Raw genomic sequence first — 11,147 nt, 5'->3', positions numbered from 1 at the left:
TTGCTTGCGTGCTACCTTTAAAATTTCATTCCTTGTCTTTGCAATACATAGCTCATGGGAAAATAGCCTTAAAAACTATTGTGGTAAATAATATGTAGCTTATGTATCTTATTTCTTATAAGTTGCTTGTTGAGTGGTAACCATGTTTCTGGGGACGCCGTCAACTGTCACACCTTTGTTGAATATCATGTGAGTTGCTATGCATGTTCGTCTTGTCTGAATTAAGGGTGATTTTTCATGATTAAATGGTTTGAGTATGCATATTGTTAGAGAAGAACATTGGGCCGCTAACCAAAGCCATGTATCATGGTGGAAGTTTCAGTTTGGACATTAATCCTCAATCTCTTATGAGAATATTATCTGTTGTTGAATGCTTATGCATTAAAGAGGAGTCCATTATATGTTTTCTATGTTGTCCCGGTATGGATGTCCTCAAGTTGAGATTTATCAAGAATGAGAAATCAAATGCGATCTATCTCCTTGGACCTCTGTACATGTGGCATAGAGGTACCCCTTTGTGACACTTGGTTGAAACATATGTAATGCAATGATAATCCATGGAAATCCGAGCTAATTAGGACAAGGTGCGAGCACTATTGGTATTCGATGTATGAGGCTTGCAATTTATAAGATGTCTTATGCATAACTCATATGAATTATTACTACCGTTGACAAAATTGTTTCTATGTTTTCAAAATAAAAAAGCTCTAGCACAAAAATAGTAATCCATGCTTCCCTCTACGAAGGGCCTTTCTTCTACTTTATGTTGAGTCAGTTTACCTACTTCTTTCTATCTTAGAAGCAAACACTTGTGTCAACTGTGTGCATTTATTCCTACATACTTGCTTATTTGCATTCATCATATTACTTTGTGTTGACAATTATCCATGAGATATACATGTTGAAGTTGAAAGCAACTGCTGAAACTTATATCTTCCTTTGTATTGCTACAAAACCTTCTATTAAGAATTTATTGCTTTATGAGTTAACTTTAACTCCTATGCAAGTCTTATTGATGCTTGTCTTGAAAGTACTATTCATGAAAAGTCTTTGCTATATGATTCAGTTGTTTAGTCATTGTCTCTACCATTGCTTCGAATCACTTCATTCATCTCATATGCTTTACAATAGTATTGATCAAGATTATGATAGTAGCATGTCACTTCAGAAATTATCCTTGTTATCGTTTACCTACTCGAGGGCGAGTAGGAACTAAGCTTGGGGATGCTTGATACGTCTCCAGCGTATCTATAATTTGTGATGTTCCATGCTAGTTTTATAACAATACCTACATGTTTTGCTCACACTTTATAATGATTTTATGCATTTTCCGGAACTAACCTATTAACAAGATGTCGAGGTGCCAGTTCCTGTTTTCTGCTGTTTTTGGTTCCAGAAAAGCTGTTCGGGCAATATTCTTGGAATTCGACGAAACAAAAGTCAAACATCTTATTTTACCGGGACGGATCGGAACACCGACGGAGAGACGGAGAGGAGGCCCAGGGCCTCCAGACCATAGGGCGGTGCGGCCTAGAAGGGGGGCGCGCCCAGATGTAAAAACCCTACACCAATCGACGAAACTCCAGAAAGACTCCAGGGGCACCGCCGCCATCGCGAAACTCCGTTTCGGGGGACAGAAGTCTCTGTTTCGGCACGCCGTCGGGACGGGGAATTTCCCCCGGAAGTCATCTCCATCGACACCACCGCCATCTTCATCGTCGTTGCTGTCTCCCATGATGAGGAGGGAGTAGTTCTCCCCCGAGGCTGAGGGCTCTACCGGTAGCTATGTGGTTCATCTCTCTCTCCCATGGTGTGATCTTTATGTGATCATGAGCTTTGTATCACTATTAATCTATGTGCTACTCTAGTGACATTATTAAAGTAGTCTATTCCTCCTCCATGATGTAATGCTGATAGTGTGTGCATCATGTACTACTTGGCGTAGGTTATGATTGTAATCTCTTGTAGATTATGAAGTTAACTATTACTATGATAGTATTGATGTGATCTATTCCCCCTTTCATAGCTATTGGTGATAGTGTGTATGCTATGTTAGTACTCGGTCTAAATTGCAACGGTCTATTATGCACTCTAGAGGTTACTTTAATATGAACTCCGGATGTTGTGGAGCTTGTTTACTCTGGCTTGAGGTGTGCTTTGTAGCCCTACACAATGAATGGTGTTTGTTATCCAACAAGAGAGTGTTTAAAAGTAGCATTTATTTATTCAGTTATGTGATCATTGTTGAGAGTGTCCACTAGTGAAAGTATGATCCCTAGACCTTGTTTCTAAGCATTGAAACACCGTTTCCAACAAGTTCTGCTACATGTTTGCTTGCTGCCATCTTTATTTGAGATTGCAATTACTACTTACAATCATCCATATTACTTGTATTTCACTATCTCTTCGCCGAACTAGTGCACCTATACATCTGACAAGTGTATTAGGTGTGTTGGGGACACAAGAGACTTCTTGTATCGTAATTGCAGGGTTGCTTGAGAGGGATATCTTTGACCTCTACCTCCCTGAGTTCGATAAACCTTGGGTGATTCACTTAAGGGAAACTTGCTGCTGTTCTACAAACCTATGCTCTTGGAGGCCCAACACTGTCTACAGGAATAGAAGCGTGCGTAGACATCAGTAACATAAAAAGACTCCATGGGAAGGTTCCACCATGTTGAAGGGATCCCTACACCCTAAAACCCTAAACCCTAAAACCCTAAAACCCTAGAGAAAATGATACAAAGGGATCATACAAATTCAAATTGTTCAATACAAAGGGATCCCCAATACAAAGGGATCATACAAATTCAAATTGTTCAATACAAAGGGATCCCCAATACAAAGGGATCATACAAATTCAAATTGTTCAATACAAAGGGATCCCCAATACAAAGGGATCATACAAATTCAAATTGTTCATACAAATTAAAATTGTTCAATACAAATGGATCCCCAATACAAAGGGATCATACAAATTCAAATTGTTCATACAAATTAAAATTAGTTGTTCAGAATACAATCTTTCTCTTGCTCCTAGTGTGACTCGTTGGGGCCACCCCCTTACTCCGGGTAACCCTACCAGGGATATTACCGGTGTCTACCTTCCTTTTGCCCTCTTTCTTATTCTTGTTCTTCTTCTTCTGCAAAGCTTGTGTTTTTTCTTCTGCAATCTGCTCTTGGAAGCTAGCACTCAGCTGGGCGCTATTAAATTCAAGGCAATCTCTCTCATACTGTTCCCTCTCCTCTAGACTCATCGGTTCAAGCAGCTCTCGATCCATCGGTTCAATTTCCTCATGTTGAATTGCTGCTTCAATCTCCTCATGATGAATTGCTGCTTCAATCTCCTCATGTTGAATTTGTGCTTCAATCTCCTCATGCTGAATTGCTGCTTCAATCTCCTCATGTTGTATTGCTGCTTCATTATCCTCTGCATTTGCTGCTCCCGCCTGATCTTCCATTCCAAGAGCTGGGTCAACACCATTTTTACAAAGCCTAGCAATGTGTCCAGGGATTCCACAACGTTTGCACTTACGTCTTCGAATCGGTGCACCACCCTCTGATACGCGTACAGCACGCGTCCGTTGGGAACCCCAAGAGGAAGGTGTGATGCGTACAGCGGCAAGTTTTCCCTCAGTATGAAACCAAGGTTTAATCGAACCAGTAGGAGCCAAGAAGCACGTTGAAGGTTGATGGCGGCGAGATGTAGTGCGGTGCAACACCAGGGATTCCGGTGCCAACGTGGAACCTGCACAACACAAACCAAGTACTTTGCCCCAACGAAACAGTGAGGTTGTCAATCTCACCGGCTTGCTGTAACAAAGGATTGGATGTATAGTGTGGATGATGATTGTTTGCAGAAAACAGTAGAACAATTGCAGTAGATTGTATTTCAGATGTAAAGAATGGACCGGGGTCCACAGTTCACTAGTGGTGTCTCTCCCATAAGATAAATAGCATGTTGGGTGAACAAATTACAGTTGGGTAATTGACAAATAGAGAGGGCATGACCATGCACATACATATTATGATGAGTATTGTGAGATTTAATTGGGCATTACGACAAAGTACATAGACCGCTATCCAGCATGCATCTATGCCTAAAAAGTCCACCTTCAGGTTATCATCCGAACCCCTTCCAGTATTAAGTTGAAAACAACAGACAATTGCATTAAGTATGGTGCGTAATGTAATCAATAACTACATCCTCGGACATAGCATCAATGTTTTATCCCTAGTGGCAACAGTACATCCATAACCTTAGAGGTTTCTGTCACTCCCCCAGATACACGGAGACATGAACCCACTATCGAGCATAAATACCCCCTCTTGGAGTTAAGAGTAAAAACTTGGCCAGAGCCTCTACTAATAACGGAGAGCATGCAAGATCATAAACAACACATAGATAATAGATTGATAATCAACATAACATAGTATTCTCTATCCATCGGATCCCAACAAACACAACATATAGCATTACAGATAGATGATCTTGATCATGTTAGGCAGCTCACAAGATCCGACAATGAAGCATAATGAGGAGAAGACAACCATCTAGCTACTGCTATGGACCCATAGTCCAGGGGTGAACTACTCACTCATCACTCCGGAGGCGACCATGGCGGTGTAGAGTCCTCCGGGAGATGATTCCCCTCTCCGGCAGGGTGCCGGAGGCGATCTCCTGAATCCCCCGAGATGGGATTGGCGGCGGCGGCGTCTCTGGAAGGTTTTCCGTATCGTGGCTCTCGGTACTGGGGGTTTCGCGACGAAGGCTATTTGTAGGCGGAAGGGCAGGTCAAGGGGCGTCACAAGGGGCCCAGGAGACAGGCCAGCGCGGCCAAGACCTGGGCCGCGCCGCCCTACCTCTTGGCCACCTCGTGGCCCCACTTCGTTGACTCTCCGGTCTTCTGGAAGCTTCGTGTAAAAATAGGCCCCTGGGCGTTGATTTCGTCCAATTCCGAGAATATTTCCTTACTAGGATTTCTGAAACCAAAAACAGTAGAAAACAGCAACTGGCTCTTCGGCATCTTGTTAATAGGTTAGTTCCAGAAAATGCATAAATATGATGTAAAGTATGCATAAAACATGTAGATATCATCAATAATGTGGCATGGAACATAAGAAATTATCGATATGTCGGAGACGTATCAGCATCCCCAAGCTTAGTTTCTGCTCGTCCCGAGCAGGTAAACGATAACAAAGATAATTTCTGGAGTGACATGCCATCATAACCTTGATCATACTATTGTAAAGCATATGAGCTGAGATCAAATCATTCAAAGCAAGTATCTATATTGATATAAGAGATGATAATGCAAGAGTTAGACAAGCTAGAAGTTTTCATGAACTATTGCTTTAAAGACATGCAACCGTACAAAGTTCATTAAAGATGTATTAAGTATTCATCATAGAAGTTCTATCCTTCATTCCAAGCATCAAGTAAATTTTCACAACATAAGAAGGATTCAGTCAAGTAAACATAAACATGAACATGAACGTCATGAATCAACTGTTTCGAAGTCTACTCAACCGGTGAGCGCAAGCATTTGGTATTAGCACCAGGATGTTATGGCATAAAGAACGTTAATGGGGGTTTGGAAGGCCAAATGGAAGAAAGGCTTGCAAAGCTGTAAATGACCATTAGACAAGAGGAAGCCTTATGATCGAAGCTATGCAAGGAGTAGTGATTGCCATGCAACGGATGCACATAGAGCTATATGTGTATGAAAGCTCTCCAATAGAACTAGTGGGAGTGCATCCAACTTGGTTGCTCACGAAGACCTAGAGCACTTTTGAGGAGGCTCATCATTGGAATATACAACCCAAGTTCTATAGTGTAAATTCCCCACATAGTTATACTAGTAAAACATGAAAACTCTCTCATATGAATGTAGGTGCTAAACATGAGCACAAATGATGACTATGAATAATGCAGGTGCTAAAACATGAGCACAAGTGTGGATAAAAGATAGTAATGCTGCCCCTTTTTCTTTATTTTCTTTTTTTCCCTTTTTTCTTTTTTTCTTTTTTTCTTTCTTTTCATTTTTTTCTTTCTTTTTTTTCTTTTTGATGGCCTCCACGGCTCTTTTCATTTTTAGGGGCAACATCCTAATTATGACAACACACTTTTTGGTACAAATAACTCATAATGAATGAAACATGATGTATGAAACTGTATGCCTCTGCCAGTGTAGCAGGATGTGCAATGATCTAGCGTAACATGGGTAAACCACACATCAGCTGTATATGATCATGCAAAGCAATATATAAATAATAAATGACAACATGGCATGTAATGTAAAATGGATGTTGCATGGCAATATATCTCGGAACAGCTATGGAAATGCTGTGGTAGGTAGGTATGGTGGCTGTTTTGAGGAGATGTATGGGCTTATGTGTAGGAGAACAAGAGAAAGTTCTCCCACGGGTTTGGATGTACCGGCGAAGTATGCACAATTCTCAATGTGAGCAAAAGGCAATGCACAGTACCGAAGAGGCTAGCAAATTTGGATGGTGGAAGTGCCAAAAACCGTAGCTTAACATTAGTCAAAAAGAACTCACAAGCTTATTGCAAACAACTAGCAGGTTCATCATTAAGAGCATGATTAAAATTTACTCCAAGGAGGGCCGTTCACGGTGGCACAAGTACCCCGCTAGCTCCCTCGACCTTCAGCACAACTTAGTTATTACGATGAACTCTCAGACATGGAAAGCTATCAAGTCCAACTACGCCTTCAACTATTTAAATAGAGTTTGTAGTACGGCACAAGCTTAAAGACAACAATCCACTACTAATTTTAACTTATTTATCCAGCAAGCCTTACCATCTAAATACCTCAAAACATTTGCAAAGAATCAAGTTATCAAATCTCAATGTTCTACAAGTATTTTATTATACACTACCACATGCAACATTTCCCGTTTCCAACCATACAACAATTTAACGAAGAAGAAACTTTCGCCATGAATACTATGAGTAAAGCCTAAGGACATATTTGTCCATATGCAACAGCGGAGCGTGTCTCTCTCCCACACAAAGAATGCTAGGATCCATTTTATTCAAACAAAACAAAAACAAAAACAAACCGACGCTCCAAGCAAAGCACATAAGATGTGACGGAATAAAAATATAGTTTCAGGGGAGGAACCTGATAATGTTGTCGATGAAGAAGGGGATGCCTTGGGCAACCCCAAGCTTAGACGCTTGAGTCTTCTTGATATATGCAGGGGTGAACCACCGGGGCATCCCCAAGCTTAGAGCTTTCACTCTCCTTGATCATGTTGTATCATCTCCCTCTCTTGATCCTTGAAAACTTCCTCCACACCAAACTCAAAACAACTCATTAGAGGGTTAGTGCACAATCAAAATATACATGTTCAGAGGTGACATAATCATTCTTAACACTTCTGGACATTGCACAAAGCTACTAAAAGTCAATGGAATCGAAAAAACCATCGAACATATCAAAACAGGCAATGCGAAATAAAAGGCAGAATCTGTCAAAATAGAACAGTTCGTAAAGACGAATTTTATTGAGGCACCAGACTTGCTCAAATGAAAATGCTCAAATTGAATTAAAGTTGCGTACATATCTGAGGATCACTCACGTAAATTGGCATAATTTTCTGAGTTACCTACAGAGAATTTTGCCCAGATTCGTGACAGCAAAGAAATCTGTTTCTGCGCAGTAATCCAAATCTAGTATGAACCTTACTATCAACGACTTTATTTGGCACAACAAAGCACAAAACTAAGATAAGGAGAGGTTGCTAAAGTAGTAAACAACTTCCAAGACACAAAATAAAAACAAAGTACTGTAGTAAAAATATGGGTTGTCTCCCATAAGCGCTTTTCTTTAACGCCTTTCAGCTAGGCGCAGAAAGTGTGTATCAAGTATTATCAAGAGACGAAGTGTCAACATCATTTTCAAAATTTATCCCATTAGGTGTCTTAGATGCTTCCTTATCTATAGTGGTTTTAAGAGCTTTATCAATTTTAGGCCTATAATAGCTTTTTGGTTTAGGCCCTTTAGAGACATACATGAACTTTTGCTCCTTACCCACATAAGCTTTCTCTCTAAATTTTATAGATGAAAATGTTGAACCCAATGTTCCCATAGCCTCTTCAAGTTCACTAATCCTTTGGGTTTGATTATCATGAATAGCACAAGATTCCAAAATGGCAATTTTCTCATTAATCCCACCTAGAGATTTATCAAGTTTATCAGTGCTATCAAGTAATGCTCCCAAAGTAGTATCAATACTTGGAAGGTTTTGTTCTATGGTTTCCAACTTTTTCATGACATCTTCAAGAGAGGTTTCAATTTTAACTTCATTAACAGGTGGTATTCCAAATAAACTCTCAATAATGCAACTAGCTTCTAAGGCAGGAGTACTTAGGAAGTTACCTCCCGCGAGACAATCAAGAACATACCTATTCCAGCTAGAGATACCAACATAAAAATTCCTGAGTAAAATAGTGGTGGAGTGTTTCTTAGTGCACCTATTATGGGCATTACTAATTCTATACCAAGCATCTCTTAAACATTCTCCCCCTTGTTGCTTAAATGATCGAACTTCAACTTCAGGATTACTCATTTTAGCAATAGTAAATAAAGCAAACTAGATAAAGTAAATGCAAGTAACTAATTTTTTTGTGTTTTTGATATAGAGTGCAAGACAGTAAATAAAGTAAAACTAGCAACTAATTTTTTTGTGTTTTGATTTAGTGCAGCAAACAAAGTAGTAAATAAAATAAAGCAAGACAAAAACAAAGTAAAGAGATTGGGATGTGGAGACTCCCCTTGCAGCGTGTCTTGATCTCCCCGGCAACGGCGCCAGAAAAAGAGCTTGATACGCGTACAGCACGCGTCCGTTGGGAACCCCAAGAGGAAGGTGTGATGCGTACAGCGGCAAGTTTTCCCTCAGTATGAAACCAAGGTTTAATCGAACCAGTAGGAGCCAAGAAGCACGTTGAAGGTTGATGGCGGCGAGATGTAGTGCGGCGCAACACCAGGGATTCCGGCGCCAACGTGGAACCTGCACAACACAAACCAAGTACTTTGCCCCAACGAAACAGTGAGGTTGTCAATCTCACCGGCTTGCTGTAACAAAGGATTAGATGTATAGTGTGGATGATGATTGTTTGCAGAAAACAGTAGAACAATTGCAGTAGATTGTATTTCAGATGTAAAGAATGGACCGGGGTCCACAGTTCACTAGTGGTGTCTCTCCCATAAGATAAATAGCATGTTGGGTGAACAAATTACAGTTGGGCAATTGACAAATAGAGAGGGCATGACCATGCACATACATATTATGATGAGTATTGTGAGATTTAATTGGGCATTACGACAAAGTACATAGACCGCTATCCAGCATGCATCTATGCCTAAAAAGTCCACCTTCAGGTTATCATCCGAACCCCTTCCAGTATTAAGTTGAAAACAACAGACAATTGCATTAAGTATGGTGCGTAATGTAATCAATAACTACATCCTCGGACATAGCATCAATGTTTTATCCCTAGTGGCAACAGTACATCCATAACCTTAGAGGTTTCTGTCACTCCCCCAGATTCACGGAGACATGAACCCACTATCGAGCATAAATACCCCCTCTTGGAGTTAAGAGTAAAAACTTGGCCAGAGCCTCTACTAATAACGGAGAGCATGCAAGATCATAAACAACACATAGATAATAGATTGATAATCAACATAACATAGTATTCTCTATCCATCGGATCCCAACAAACACAACATATAGCATTACAGATAGATGATCTTGATCATGTTAGGCAGCTCACAAGATCCGACAATGAAGCATAATGAGGAGAAGACAACCATCTAGCTACTGCTATGGACCCATAGTCCAGGGGTGAACTACTCACTCATCACTCCGGAGGCGACCATGGCGGTGTAGAGTCCTCCGGGAGATGATTCCCCTCTCCGGCAGGGTGCCGAAGGCGATCTCCTGAATCCCCCGAGATGGGATTGGCGGCGGCGGCGTCTCTGGAAGGTTTTCCGTATCGTGGCTCTCGGTACTGGGGGTTTCGCGACGAAGGCTATTTGTAGGCGGAAGGGCAGGTCAAGGGGCGTCACGAGGGGCCCAGGAGACAGGCCGGCGCGGCCAAGACCTGGGCCGCGCCGCCCTACCTCCTGGCCACCTCGTGGCCCCACTTCGTTGACTCTCCGGTCTTCTGGAAGCTTCGTGTGAAAATAGGCCCCTGGGCGTTGATTTCGTCCAATTCCGAGAATATTTCCTTACTAGCATTTCTGAAACCAAAAACAGTAGAAAACAGCAACTGGCTCTTCGGCATCTTGTTAATAGGTTAGTTCCAGAAAATGCATAAATATGATGTAAAGTATGCATAAAACATGTAGATATCATCAATAATGTGGCATGGAACATAAGAAATTATCGATACGTCGGAGACGTATCACCCTCTGCACTAGCTCTGATCCTATTCTTCCTCGGCCTACCTGCCGGTCTAGTCAAAACTGGAGAGTACAGTTTGAAGCCTGGATCGACTGTCATCCATTGGTCTTTTCCCAACAAGGTAGGAACATTCATAGCATATGCAGCCCTAAATTTGGCAACAGAGAAATAATCTGACACATACTGATCAACTTCACCTTCTTCACCCCCTATAACACTCATGAAAAACAATGCGTGTATGTAGGGTATCCTACGGATCTGCCATCACCTACAATGGCATTTCCTATCAACCAAACTCACTGGATACCTCCACTGCATGTTTTTACTGTCAGTCTAGGTTACCTCAGCCTCCATTCCTTTTCTGACGCATTGCATCTTCAATTGTTTTGCCCTGTCATGCAAAGACTTAATCCAAGATGGGAGCATGAGATGGCCAGCATATTGTGTGGATGCAATTCTTTGACGCAGATCGATCTTTATCATGATCATCTGCCTAATATTATCAAATATTTGCCACAGCATAAGCCCTTTCAATGACTTGACCTTTGAATTGAAACTCTCCGCAAGGTTACTTGTTACATAGTCTACCTTGCAAATTTCATTGAATTGGCTTCTTGACCACACCCTACCATGATGTTCATCCAAGTACTCCTTCACCCCAGGTTTTTGTTTATACAACACATCCAAATGAAACAGATGCTTCCTAGAGC

The sequence above is a fragment of the Lolium perenne genome, chromosome 1 (assembly GCF_019359855.2).
Source record: "Lolium perenne isolate Kyuss_39 chromosome 1, Kyuss_2.0, whole genome shotgun sequence".
NCBI classification, from domain to species: Eukaryota; Viridiplantae; Streptophyta; class Magnoliopsida; order Poales; family Poaceae; genus Lolium; species Lolium perenne.
The sequence above is the reverse complement of the archived record's forward strand: the minus strand, read 5'-3'. Positions refer to the sequence as shown.